The sequence below is a fragment of the Simochromis diagramma genome, unplaced genomic scaffold (assembly GCF_900408965.1).
Source record: "Simochromis diagramma unplaced genomic scaffold, fSimDia1.1 OVJJ01000026.1, whole genome shotgun sequence".
Taxonomy (NCBI): domain Eukaryota; kingdom Metazoa; phylum Chordata; class Actinopteri; order Cichliformes; family Cichlidae; genus Simochromis; species Simochromis diagramma.
Window position 1 is genome coordinate 3028109 of NW_024386985.1, and position 13605 is coordinate 3041713.

General features: G+C 39.4%; 1 long non-coding RNA gene across 2 annotated transcripts in view; it reads left to right on the forward strand.

The window, feature by feature from the left end:
- The first annotated feature begins 8015 nt into the window (after positions 1 to 8015).
- LOC120738920 overlaps positions 8016 to 13605 on the forward strand; it is a 48473-nt gene continuing 42883 nt past the window's right edge. The window contains exons 1-2 of one of the 2 annotated variants that reach the window (XR_005697079.1): positions 8016 to 8240; positions 13283 to 13451. This is a non-coding gene — a long non-coding RNA (uncharacterized LOC120738920). The remainder of the gene's footprint in view (positions 8241 to 13282; positions 13452 to 13605) is intronic. The other variant, XR_005697078.1, reaches the window with a different exon arrangement.

A 13605-nucleotide genomic window follows, 5' to 3' on the forward strand; every position in this document is an offset into this window, starting at 1 on the left:
TATCACACAATATGCTGTTGAAAAGACATGTTAATTACTAAACCTTAGCTGAATCACAGATCAACAGGCAGGTGCACATTTGCACACTGAAACAAACATTGCTGGCTGGAAGAAGTCCTAAGGCAATTTGAGTGTGGGTGATTGAAATCCATACTCGACTTCCAATGTAAAAATATATTCCAAAGTTTTTCTGAAAATAACACGATGTCTGTTTTGTGTTTCTTTTCCTCTGCTGTGCCTCAGTAGGGAAACATAATCCAGGGCAAAGAGAGAGAGAAAGGAAATTTCTTGGTGTAAAACTGTAAGCTTGAAGGATAACCACTTGGGTTGTTGAAAACAGACTCCAGAAAGAAGGTTCATAACATAGCAGGCCTTGGTGACAGCATTCTGTCACTCAGTCATTGGTCACTGTTCCTTTAATATTTTTCACCTTTGTTCAGCTGCAATTTTTCACTATACACGGAGAAGTCTTTTTTGTACTTGTGCCAATGAGTATTGTCAGCATTGGCTCTAGTGAAGTGCAAACACACCTTTGAACGTTTACTTCTCTCTGCCATTGTCAATAAAAGCAATGTCTTCCTATGTGTCACCTCTTGCAGCAGCTGCTCCACCCTCCAACCCCTTAGAAATCTCTCTCTCCTGGACTGGGAATAGTAAAAGATGCATGTTAAATGAATATCGCCATCTTATTGTAAATCAGAAACAGAGTTGATTAGACACAAGAGACGTGTGCAGCATAAAAAAGTGAGATCAAGCCAACATGTTCAGATTCATATTTTAAACAGACTTTTGCACATGGCTGAAGACGTCTTTATTTGCCTTTATTTAAATGTATTATGTTTAATCAAGCCACAACCTTGGCAAATGCCAGTTGAAATAACTCGACAAATGAGAATTCACAAACGGTTAAATTGATTGGCCAGTTTGTTTGTAACCAAAAAGCAGAACCAGTGCCTGTAAGACCCAAACATTGGTGTCATTAGCCTATTAAATGGCAGTTTTCAGATATTATCACTCCAGTAGATTTGGCTAGTGTCTCCTAGCTCACTAGCAGGCTGTTTCAACCTCGTTAAATTACGATGTTGGCACAGATAACAAATAAAAGCAAGGTAGAAGTGACAAAGTTGGTATTCAGTGGTAGTGGGGTCAGTGGTGGCACGAGACATTTGTTGCACTGGGGTTTGTGTCGCAGCTGCAACTGGTTTTTAGACTTTATTTTACAACTAATATGTGCTGCTTAATGGGCCACAAACATCCAAAGTTAGTGAGTAAACATTAAAGCTCTTCATAGAAACTCAAAAAAACACAGTTGTCCTGCTGTTTATCCCCATTTTTCCCATTAATGTTCTGCTACATCTATTTTAAAGTCAATTATATATTTGTGGAAGTAAATGAATATTTTGCTAGCTTCAACCATGCATGAATATAACAACAGTGAAGCCAGATGTGAGTTTAAATGACTTTCTCTTGCTGCTTCAAACCTGCAGTGCCTTTGAAATCTGTGAGTGGAAATATTTCACAGTATATAGTAAGTGATGTCTTTTACATTCAGACAGCAGAAAATTCATTGTTTGTGTTAGTGCAGGATGGCCATTGCCTTACAGATCTTCAGCTGCAACAAGATTCACATTGAGACAAAAGAAAATCTGAGTGCTGGTGTCACTTTGTTTGGAAGATGTGGAGGAAAAATAATAAAGATATGATCTAAATAAAGGCAAAATATGAATTTGTAGTGGATTTAATGGAGTAGAGTTTAAGGTTGATTGGTGTTTATCATGTATTAATCTGTTTAATCTGCCCTGAAAGTGGTGGCGTAAACAACCTCAAACACCACAGCAATTTTTTTTGACAAAAACGTCATCATTCTAATTTCAAAGAAAAGTCTCTTTGATTACAGAGCACAGATGCAACTTTTAGCAGCAGCAGCTGGAGTTGCCGCTTTCAGCTGTCTAAAGGTGTCTTATGTGATAATGAATCAGCCCCTTCCCCACAACACACAACCTGATTTTATTTGTTATGTTTAACAAAATTTGTTGCAATTCAGTTGGGTGAAAGATGCACATTTCAGTGTCATTTTGCACCATTATTCCCAACAGAAAGTAATATTAGGGCTATGTGCTATTTTAAACTCCAGTGTTTTGCAGCAGAACTGGCTGGGTATTTGATGTTTCTAATGCTTGAGAGCCACTTCTGGGTTTTCTACTTACCAGTGGCAAAGGGGGCTAACCCTGCAGTTTATCTTGGGCAGTATTTAAAGCAGCGATCAAAGCTGTACAAACCAATTGTCATCATGCTTCTCTGGAGGGAATTTTGAAGTACATTAATACTCCTTCTTTGGGAAATAATTGTGCCACTCTGTGACTTCATTAGGTCTCCTGGCTGTTTCAAAAGATGTTCTCTCTGGAGGTTGAAAGCCACATCGCTGGCAGACAGCATCCCAAGGGGCTGAATGAATAAAAAAAAGGAGAGATTATAATGAGATTGAGTTAGCCATGACCAGAATTGGGCTTTTCATTATCCCACTGGCTGGAGAGAGAAAGAGAGAGAGAGCAAGAGAGGGGGACAAGGCTGACAAAAAGAAATGTGTTGTTGCAGGACCTGCTCGCCATCTGCCAACTGGGTCCAATGGTAGGCAGCCAATGCATGCTTATCATTTCCATGGGTATCAAAGGGGCCTCCTCTCTGGAGATTTCACCATTAAAACTGCAAGCGCTAACCCCGTACAAAGAGCGAAACACGCATTTAATTCAGAGGTAACAGTTTCTGTCAATTTAGCAAATCAAAATCAGGGGCAGCATAAAAAAACCTTCAATTACTTCAATTTTTATGATGCGTACGGCAGTATCCCAAAAGATGCATCAACCAGAAGGACTTTTTTATTAGCTATGCTTTTATAAATAAATGTATATATTTTTTCACTGTCTGTGGCAGCAGTGAATCAAAGGTCAGGAGCATTGATCGTGACCTGTTCCTTTGGCCAGTTATTTAGAAGTCCCACATATTGTCTGTGTAAAAAAAGAAAAAAGAAAAAAAAAGGAGAAGAAAAATCAATAGGTTTCCATTATCTGGTTGGGCAGTGTCACTGGCCTGTCAATGATCCTGTTACAGCGGCGGTACAAGGGTGACACGGGCCCACACTCAATCGCTGCTGACAAGAGGAAAACATGCTGACAGGCACCGGGAACAAGTTGGAACACAGATTTGCACTTCAAGCAGCCGTCCGAGGAGGTATCGTGCAAGGCCACCACGTGGCAGAGGGGGTGAGCTGGGTTTGGGTGGATGTGTAGGGGTTGATATGTGGGGGTGGGGGTGCTGGGGAGGAAGGCGGGTGATTCCCAGCCAGCCTCCTTCTACTGTCTGACTGTCTAGCTCTCAACCACAAATGCTTTTATCCTCCTATAAATTATTCACCCCTGGATACACCAAAGGAAACTCGCTTGCACTGATTGTGGCTGAGGGGAGATTCATAAAACCTATGCCCCAGTCTGCATCCACTGCAGCTGCCTGGACACTCCTGCAAACTTCTCCAAATCTCACCTACTCTATGCAATATAAATATGGGTTATGTTAAGCATGAGCATTGGAATACCCATGTTTTTTGGGCTTTGTGAATGGCCTCAAAAGGAAATTTGCCAAATCTTTGTATTTACAGGTATTAATCATTTTCCATAGTTATTGACTTTCTGACACATTAGCTCTTCACCTACAAAGAAAACAAGAGTCGGCTTTCATCAGTCAGTCCAGATGGCCAGTCAGAAATTAAGGAAGACATCAACTGTCTCTTGAAAGAACATGAATCAATATATTTTGACAAGGATCAAATGTGCTTCAGATGAACCTTTTTGCCCTCCCAAAGCAGTCTTTCTCCTCTTGTCAAACCTCTTTATTTTTGTTTGTCTACATATAATGATCACATTTCCAATGACTCTTGATTTTAGCGACTACTTTTACCAGCGTAATGAAACTGAATGCAATTCACCGGATAATCATCTGCGGTCTAAAGTCGACATATAGCTAACAAAATACTATACGATATACTTTCATTCTGTGTGCCCAAGTCGTAGCCAGCGTGCGCTACTTTTCATTCTTTTTATTTTCATAAAACAGGCCTTGGGACACTCGTGACGTCACGTCCCTGGTTAGAGAAAAATACCGCCCTTCTTTTTTTTTCTTTTTCAATTACACATACATATGTGTACATTTTTTTCTTCATATGTAGCCAATTCTGTTCATAATGACTGGGGAATTCAGGTTAATATGTTGACAAGGTTTAACAACAGCGGGTCATGTTGCACAACACGCATGGCTGGCTCCGTTCACTCCAGCAGCTGACAGGTCCTAATCATGCGCTGCCCTAAAGGCACTGAAGCAAAAGAGGGTTTTAATCACTGAATTATAGACCAGCAGCGAGGCTTCAAATTGAGACGTAATTAAAGTCAAAGTTGCAGTAATTGTTTCAGCTAATTGGGCAGACAAGTGCATTATGGCGCGATTACAATATCTGCAGTAGTTCCCAGGGTTTGAGTTTTTTTGTTTTGTTTTTTAAATATTATTATGGAGAAATGAGGCATAATCTTGGTTTCTGACATGAAACATGTCAATAATAGGTTACGATTTATACTTTATAATTTAACATTTTAAAACAGAGGAAAAAACTCACAATTAAAATAAAAAGCTTACAAGCAAGAGCTCACCCCTTTTGTAGTATTTTAATTAATTAAGTTGTGTAATTTTTCTTCTATCGCTTCACCTATTAGTTCAGTTGAGCACCTCTCTCACATGAATTTAAATAAGTATCAGCATCAATGTGTCATTTACAGTAAGGAGATTAATAATGCAGTCAACACGTCGTCCTCGGAGGTGATGCGGCACCTAAGGCAACATCATTATTTCCTATTAATTACTCCGCCAACCAAATGCCTTTAGAACTGGAGCTGCAGTAGGTGTGATGGGGGGAAACTGGTCTGGGAGCAGCTGCCCTGTATCCCGCCGGGCTCAGCCTGACCTCCTTTTTTTTTTCTCCCCCTCTTCTTCTTCTCCTTTTACATCACTAAACTGGAGGCTTGACAAGCCCTATAGGAGCGCAGAGATTTTGATTTGGATGAGGGGAGAAATGTAGAATATGAGCCAGAAATGACGATTCAGACAGCAGTTCGGGTGAAGCCAAAGAATCAATTGTCGAAAAAAAAAAAAATCTGATCTTTAGCGTGTCTGTTTTGGGGCGGAAGTGTCTGTAGTGATCCATCATATTACACCCGGGCTGCTGGAACCGCTTTCCTCTTAAACATGCACTTTCACCCACGCTGATTCAATCTTTTTTATTTCATTATTTATTTTTAAATTAGATTTTATTTCTTAGACTTTTACCACAAAAATAGTAATAATAATAAAATAATAGCAGCTAATAAACGTTTGGCAACCATTAACACAGGAAGTAAATCTATTTACGGGTGTGACTGTATCCTTGTAATCACGTAGAGGGGTGTGAAACGGCTCTATGGGATTAAAAACTGTTTACTAACCACTGGGCCTATGAGCTTTTATGTGTTGACTCCAATGTGTACCTTCACCATTGAACAGTAGGGGGCGCTGTTCGTTTCGTCCTGAAAGCCAGGAGGAGAAACGCATCAGCCGTTTTGCACAAAGTGGCTCCACTGAAACCGATAATCAACAATAATAAGCAGCCAGATAAAAATAAAATAATAGTAGGGAATTGAGAAAAATCACAACCTCGGTATAGTCTCCTTTTTTAAAATTTCTGCATCAATTCAAGCTGTCAGAAGCACTACTGTTCAATGTATTGTGATATCTTTAGATATACATATCGCAGGATTATCTGTCAGGTCTAGGTACACGGGCCTTTTACAGTTTGACGGACTCTTTTTTTCTTTCCTCTGAAAGATAAAGAACAGTAGCAAAAGCCAACTTGACTTCCAGACCCCCTCATAAGGCCTTCTTTTTTGGTTGATTCATTTAATTATTTTTCGATACTATTTTATGTGTTATTTATGAATCTATTGTGGCTACTGAAAGATCACATCCCCACCTTGCTCTCAGGACGCACACGTCTCCAAAAGCTGCACAGACTGTCTCATCATCACACCAGTAATCAAACGTATCTCAGAACAAAAAAAGAAAAGAAGAAAAAGAAAGCAATCCTTCTTTTTTTCTTTTGTCGCACTGAGGGAGAAATTTAATTACAACCTCGGGTGTATGCTGGCATTGAGGAGAAAAAAAATCCAGGCGACAAATGAATATACAGAGCAAATGACAAAACATGAGGGGGAATAACTGACAGATGAAAAGACAGAGGATGTGCAGCTAACAGGCAAAACGCGCCGGTACAAAGCCGCGCACACCTTTGAGAGCAAGAGTTTGTTTTATTGCACTTCTCCCGGGTTGCATCTCCTGTCGATTTGCAGAAAAAGAAGGGGGGATAAGCGAACATGCCCTGTTTAAGAAACAAACATGCAGATTAGATGGGATTCTGACAACACACAGCTCAGACTTCGTGTCCCACAGCTCATCTCTCAACAATGAGAAAAAAAGAGAGAGAGGTTTGAAAAATCCACTCAGCGCGCGCTTGACAACACTTACCGTCATTCTGCAAACAGTAAATGTAAATAATGAGGTGGCATCTGGAAATAAATAGGGGAAGTCAAGACAGACTGATAACAAGTCTCGTCCGCTTAAGACCCAATGGGTGTCACTGAAAAGCTTTATATAGATGCCTCTGAATAATAATATTAATAAAAAAAACAATAATATGATAAACGTGAATTTGATGGATTTGGCACCCAAATATATATATATATATTATTTCTAAAAAAAATCTAAATTTAAATCACATTCAGTATAAGTGGATCAGGGCGTAGCCAGCAGGAAGCCTTTCTTACAAAGAAAGAGAGAGAGGGAGAAAAAGAAAGACCTCACAAAGCGTGTGTAACATTTACTTCAAGTGCGGGGAGTTGTCACCTGTGATGTGGTACCAGGCTACATGTCAGCAGCAGCAGCACTCACTCACCTTCAGGGATGCTCCACTGTGGACTGCCACGACCAACAGCAGCACCACTGACTGAACACAGCTACACAAACGCGCACGCACCTTCTGCACACCTTCTTATTCCAGCTGGACGGGTGTGGCTCACACGTGACCACGAACATCTCCTAGAAGTAAGCGGTGTCTCAGCAGCAATGAAGGAAGTTCCAAGAATATTTACTTGAGCACTTCGTCTGCGTGCTATAGGCTGTGTTTCTGCTCTTGTGTATTTCAGAGAGAAAAGTTGCGCTTCGGCTGCTTCAGTTTGAATAACTTACAGAAGCGAAAAAAACCAAGCAAAATACACTTAAGTGCACCACTAACAATCCCCAATGCTGGCTGAAGATGCGTTTACATTTCTAAATAAATAAATTATGTATACTTTGTTGTTTTTGTGGTTTACTTTTTATATTTTTGGATTTTGTATTGCTGTTTTAAATGTTGTTTATGGTTATGGTTTAGGGTGTTTTAAACCACCAAACAGCAATCTATGAAATAATACTAATCAATAATAAGAATTAAACAAACTTCACTTTCATACTTTTGACTTCGCGATGGGTTATTTTCTAATTTTAATTTTTTTTTCCTTTCAAAAAGCGATAAATACAGCCTAGTGCCGTTTTGAAATCTGAGTGATGTTTCTGTAATCTTGTTTAATGTATTTAGTTTTCAGCTGACACACAACAGGTTATTTAATGTGGCACTATCAACTTGCATTCATTCAACTAAAATCTAACGTACATCAATTTTTTTATATGCAGACAATTTCTGCGTGGATATGTGATCTTGAGATTCAAATTTCAAATTTGCAGTAAATCTCACCGCAAAGTTTATTTTATTGTGAGAAATGAGAGTCAAAAAAACGTAGCTGTTTTTCTAAAATATAAATGGTTCATTAAATAAACACATGAGCAAAAATAAAATTATTGTTATTCATTTTTCTTCAACATCCTTCCTCAACCGCCAGGCAGGTTTGAATAACGGTCACGTGACGCACTATTTGGTCACGAGGTCATTCCGGAAATTTGGGTTAATTACGCGGTGTTCTAATTTTACTCTAATTCTTCGCCATGAAAGCTCTGTTTTAAATGAATATTTAAAATAGAGAAATATAGATTTTTTTTTTTTTTTTTTTTGCGGATTTATTCCTGCATGCAGTATACGAGCTTCAGTCTGAAGGATGCCATCAGATCATCACGAGGTACAGAAAGTTTATGCTGTTGGTGCCAGATACAAGCTGTTTTCTGAATGCCATTAGCTCATTCCAAGGTTTGGTAGAAGTATCACAGTAACTCAGCAGTGGGCTGTACCTGACATTGCATGGCCCTCTGGCCAAGCCGAGGGGTTTTCAACCTGCAGGTGGACGTCACCAACATGGTCTCTAACAAAGTCAGATGCGTCACAAACAGGAAAGAAAGAAATGAACAAGATCTGCTTCTTAATTTGAATTTCCAGTTGAATGTCCATAAATTAGCTTATTGGTGCGAAGAGTGATTTCTGAACTTTAATGTAGCAAGGACAAGAAAATGATAGTCACTACAATAATAATGCGTTTTTGTTTGTTTATTTGTTTTAGACATATAGCAATTATTTCTGGGGATTGTGAAAACCTACAAATATTTAGAAAGTGCATTTGCAGCTGTATGGACATGAAAGCATGACTGATAAATACAGAGTGGTGTCAGATTAAAATAAAAACTAAGATAAACCGGCTCACAACCTGCTGGAAAGGTTTCAGTGCATCTTAGTGATAAATCTTCAAGTGTCTGGAATTTTACTGGACGAATGAACACCAAAAGATCTCTCAGTTGGTGTTTTGATCATCATGTCAGTCCACAAACTGAAAAAGATGATCAGCTTGGTTGAGAGCTGTTGACTGCAAAGGCCGTAGTACACGATTAGCATCATTTTCACACTCTATTCAATGACCCCCACCCATGTGGACCTTGTTTACCATGAATGGACCAAAAGTGGACTCTAGCCATGCCAATCAAGCACTAAGAATGGCCTAAAAAAGATCCACAATACCACAGATTCAAATATTTTAGTGGGACAGGACAAAGATCACTGGCATAACTTAATAAAAAAGTACACAGTAAAATCACTGAAGGCTACACTGATGTTCTCTATAAGGAGTTTGGGATGTTACCTTCAAGACTGCTCTTTAAAGCCCAAGCTTGCAGAGTATCCAAAGAAAACTAGACTTTATTTCAAAGGCAATCTGATGATTTTATAATGTCCATAGGCGTGACTGGACATCGCTTATCCAAGAAGGGTGTTTTCTGCAGGATCTGCTGAAAAGGGAAAGGTTTCTGTGAGCTTACCTTTTAATCTCATTCGAACACTTTATACATGCAGGGTTTTGTCCAGTTTAATATACAGTAATTGTTGTAATTAATTACTTAACTAATTTTTGTGGACTAAACATAGCGGACAAAATAATCCTAATTCCTCAGTTCATGTGGGTGTATGTAAGGTCGCAAGCCAAAAAAAAAAAACAAGATAATGAACCACTGATTTTTATTGTGTGACACTGAGTTAAAAACACACGTGACCTTCTCTAAATTTAGAATTTTTCTGCACCCCGCTAATTTGAGTATTCATTATTTCCTCATAACGCGTAGGCTAGTGTGAACAAATCATTATTCTGCTATTTAAATGTCTTTCATTTTTCTTGGCCAATTTCCCGCTCTGTGAAGTGTAACAGTATGTAGTGACAGCAGCCCCACAGGTCTGAACATTACAGGCAGCTGTGCATCGAATCTCCCCAGCAGCCTCATTATTCTATTCTCCTCCAATATCCAAGGTTGATCTAATCACCAGATCAACAACGGGAAGTGCAAGAGAACAAATAATGGAGACAAAATGAACAAATGATTAGTATGCTGTGAAAAGTACTATACATTACTTATTTAGCATTTAGATAACTATCTATCCTGAGGAGCAAGCTTCAAAGTTGAACTCAGTTTAGGCGAGGGGGATTAATTCTCTCTGCTGCATGCTTCATTGAATCTCTCATTACCAAACTTTGTCTGTATTGATGTTAGATTTGATTGAAGATTAGAGCATTTAGCAAATCTTGCTTTTCCGCATGTATCAGGCTTTTTCAAGCGCGGCGCACCGCTCGCTGGTCAATACCCTCACTTTTATCCAGTGTCTGCTTCATTTAAACTTAATCAACTCCATCAATGAACTGGAACAGCGAAATGTCCCCTGGAACAATAGCTTTTGTTGGATAATGCTTTGGTCTTATTCCCAACCGGGTGGCGATAAACCTAAAATTACACTATGATGAACTATTTCAATCAATATGATAATGGAAATTGGCTTGGGTGACTCTTTGCAGGGCTTAAGGAGGCAGGCTAAAGCCTATGTGACATTAATACATCTCCATGCTCTCTCCCTGCTGTTGCAACCCCCCTATCTCACTTTATTGTCCCATCTTTTCAGTGACATTGACTACACCATATTGCAAAGCGCCTGGTTGTTTAATGATCTATCTGCACAAGGGAATGCTTGTGCTGAAATGGATGCGCAAGCCGACGGTCTCACGCATTGTTTTCCAACTAAATTATAGGCTCTATACTTTGTTTCCTGTAGTGGCTCAGCGGGGTGTAGATCAATCATTGATGGCACCGTTGTAAAGCAGCTACAACGTGACTTTTGCTGCTCATTTGGACGTTTTGTCCTTGTGCGGCATCCAGTGCCTGTTATAGGCTACAGTTCATCATATTTATACTGCCACCAAAAGACCAATTTCACGAGCCTAAGCAAGGAAAACGCATGCCCCACATCTGTTGCATACTAATAAATATGCCACCTTCTGGGACAATCCAGGAGTGATCATAATGATCGACTGCCAAGTGATATGACTTACCATAAACCTGTTTATTTGAAAAGTTTCCTCTAAGCCAATAATAGTCAAATTTATTTTGGCATCTATTATTATTTTTGAAAAAAATGATTTACCCAATGTGCACAGCTGTTTTTCCTCTCATCGTTTCAGATACCAGCGTTGGCACATGGAAAGAGATGGATGCCTTTGTTGTTTTGCTAGAAGAGCGCAGTTATTACTGGAGCTTAAAGTCACAGCTGTCCTTTTGCAGGGAGTCACTGATCTGCTCCATCTCCCATTAATTGCATGTACTGATTAAGTTATGGTTCGGTTTTTGAATTAGAGGCATGTATTTGTCATTTAATTTGGATTTTGAGAGAAGTTATATAGTTCTGCCGCAGAGCCAAACACCATATTTATACAGACAGGTGACAAATCAAAAGTGGTGGGTTTGGAGTCTCTGTTGTGCTGCACAAGCTTTTTGCTCCCATTATTTGGGAAAATTTATTCCCTGAAAAACTGTCTCTTATTAATCCAAATATCAACCAAACTGAAGACCTATAGTAGGTGATGGACTAACGTGTCAGATAACACTCTTGACCACCATCATCAAAACAACAAACAGTATATATAGGGATATTTTTTGAGAAAAATGGTTTTCCCATCCATCCATAGACTCGTAGAAGGTGAATCTGTTATGGTGGCATGTGACGGATCAACACTTTAATAAACACTTACTTTACCTACATAACTGTTTGTAGATAGACAGCATGTCAGCGCACCAGAAGCGAATCTCCCTCTGTTTACTCATACCAGTATAAACCTCCCTATTAACCTCAGTTAATGTTAATAGTATTGCAAATAAGCTAAACGCATCAGTTTGACCCACAGAAAATATGAACATCTGTTGCGAACTAAGACAGACCAATGATATTGTCCGTATTGATATTCATCAGTATTGTGAGTCTTGATGTCTGTGCAAAATATATTCTTTCAAAAAAAAAAAATACTCCTTTTTATTGACAATTTTAACGAGATTTACTCGTTGTAATATGCAAGGAGTTGCACATAACCACTGTGGTGTTATTGTAACAGTATTATCCAATAGGAGGCAAGGTGCGGGAGTGAGGGGCATCTTGGGATACGTGAGGTGTGCTGTGTTTAGCTTTTCACTGGAAGGTCATAAAAGAAAGTTCTACACAAGAGTGCAGTTAGTCTCACGCTTGTTTTCTGATAGAAAACGCAACAACCACAACACTACGATTGTTGCTCACAGTCGCAGTCGTCTACCTGTGCAATTCTCCTCGTTAAGGGGTGTTTATGCACCTTTCATCGTATTGTTTTGTCTTATACGGTCTGCAAATCTTTGTCTCTCTGCTCTCATCAACCTTACTTACATGTATCCAGTGGGTAGCTGACAAGACAAATAAAAATACAGTATACCACGCGCTCACTGCTGAGCATCATAAAAATGTCCGTAACAGAGAAAACAGGAGAACTCTGTAGCTCCTACTGGTCAACAGATAAATGAATAACGTCCAAAAAAATAATGCAGGTGTAATAATATTATAATCTGATTTCTAATCTTGATGGAAGAGTATTGATTGGCTGAAAACAAACTGCCGGTCAGAGAGGTTGTAGTCAGGCTGCATAAGGCTGGTTATCAGTGTTAAAATTGATGCTAAGTTTGCTGAAACTTGTTAAGATATGAATTGGTTATCACATATATACAAGAAAAAAGCCAAACAGAGTTTATCAGATTTGCAGTAGTATTAGTTTCTCTGCAGAGTACCTTTAAAAGGTTTAAAACTTGAATCTGACGATAAAGATGTCACATACCAGAATGTGTTTTATTCTCCATTTTAGTGCATTTAAAGCCTAAATGCTTATCTGCATTGTAATGGATAAACATGGATCAAGTTGAAGCACGGTTCGTGAAAGAGTTGGCCATTCCCCTGCCTCGCTAACCTTCTGCCTTCTTCAGCAGCCAGTGTCAATTAGCCTGTCCTGTATCTTAACCGTGTGAAGTTGCTGCCATGTCACCATCATCCAGCAAACATGAAACACCAGATGTGTCGTTTGACACTTTTGAATATGTTGTTTGCCTTTGTTTCCGTGTTTTACTCCCGGTGCTGAAAATGATTTGAGAGGACAGACATGCACAACAGATACAGCACCTTGAACATCAAAGACCGGCGCTGCAGTATTAGTAACGGTGTGTCTGTGTTTCTGCTGTAACTCTGCACGCGCTCACATACACACACACACACACACACACGGATAAAGGCTTGTGTGAGTCTGCGTGCACGTCTGCTTGCCTTCCAAAGGAAAGCATCCGAGACAGCCCAGAATATAAAAATTTACAGGCCTCTTTCCTGCTTTGTCTGTCTCCTTTCCCATTCTCTTAGGTGAATGGGGGCCTGAGTGATAGACCGAGAACCTTTCATCTCACCCAGTGAGTGTAAATAGCTGTCATGTTTGATTGGCGGTTTGACGTGCACGTGATGCCCTGGAAGAGGGGAAGAAATTCAGTGAGGACGCGGTGCATGACGGTTTCTCTGTCTGCAAACTAAAGAGGTAATGAATGAGTAATTGCACAAAAATCTGTGTTCTACATTTTGTCAAATGTGATTTCTCAGAGTTCATGTGGAAGAATCTGCAGCTTGTACTGTACAAGATTGAGTCTGGGCTGACTCACAATGGCTTTTAATCTCGTCATATTTCAGAGTTA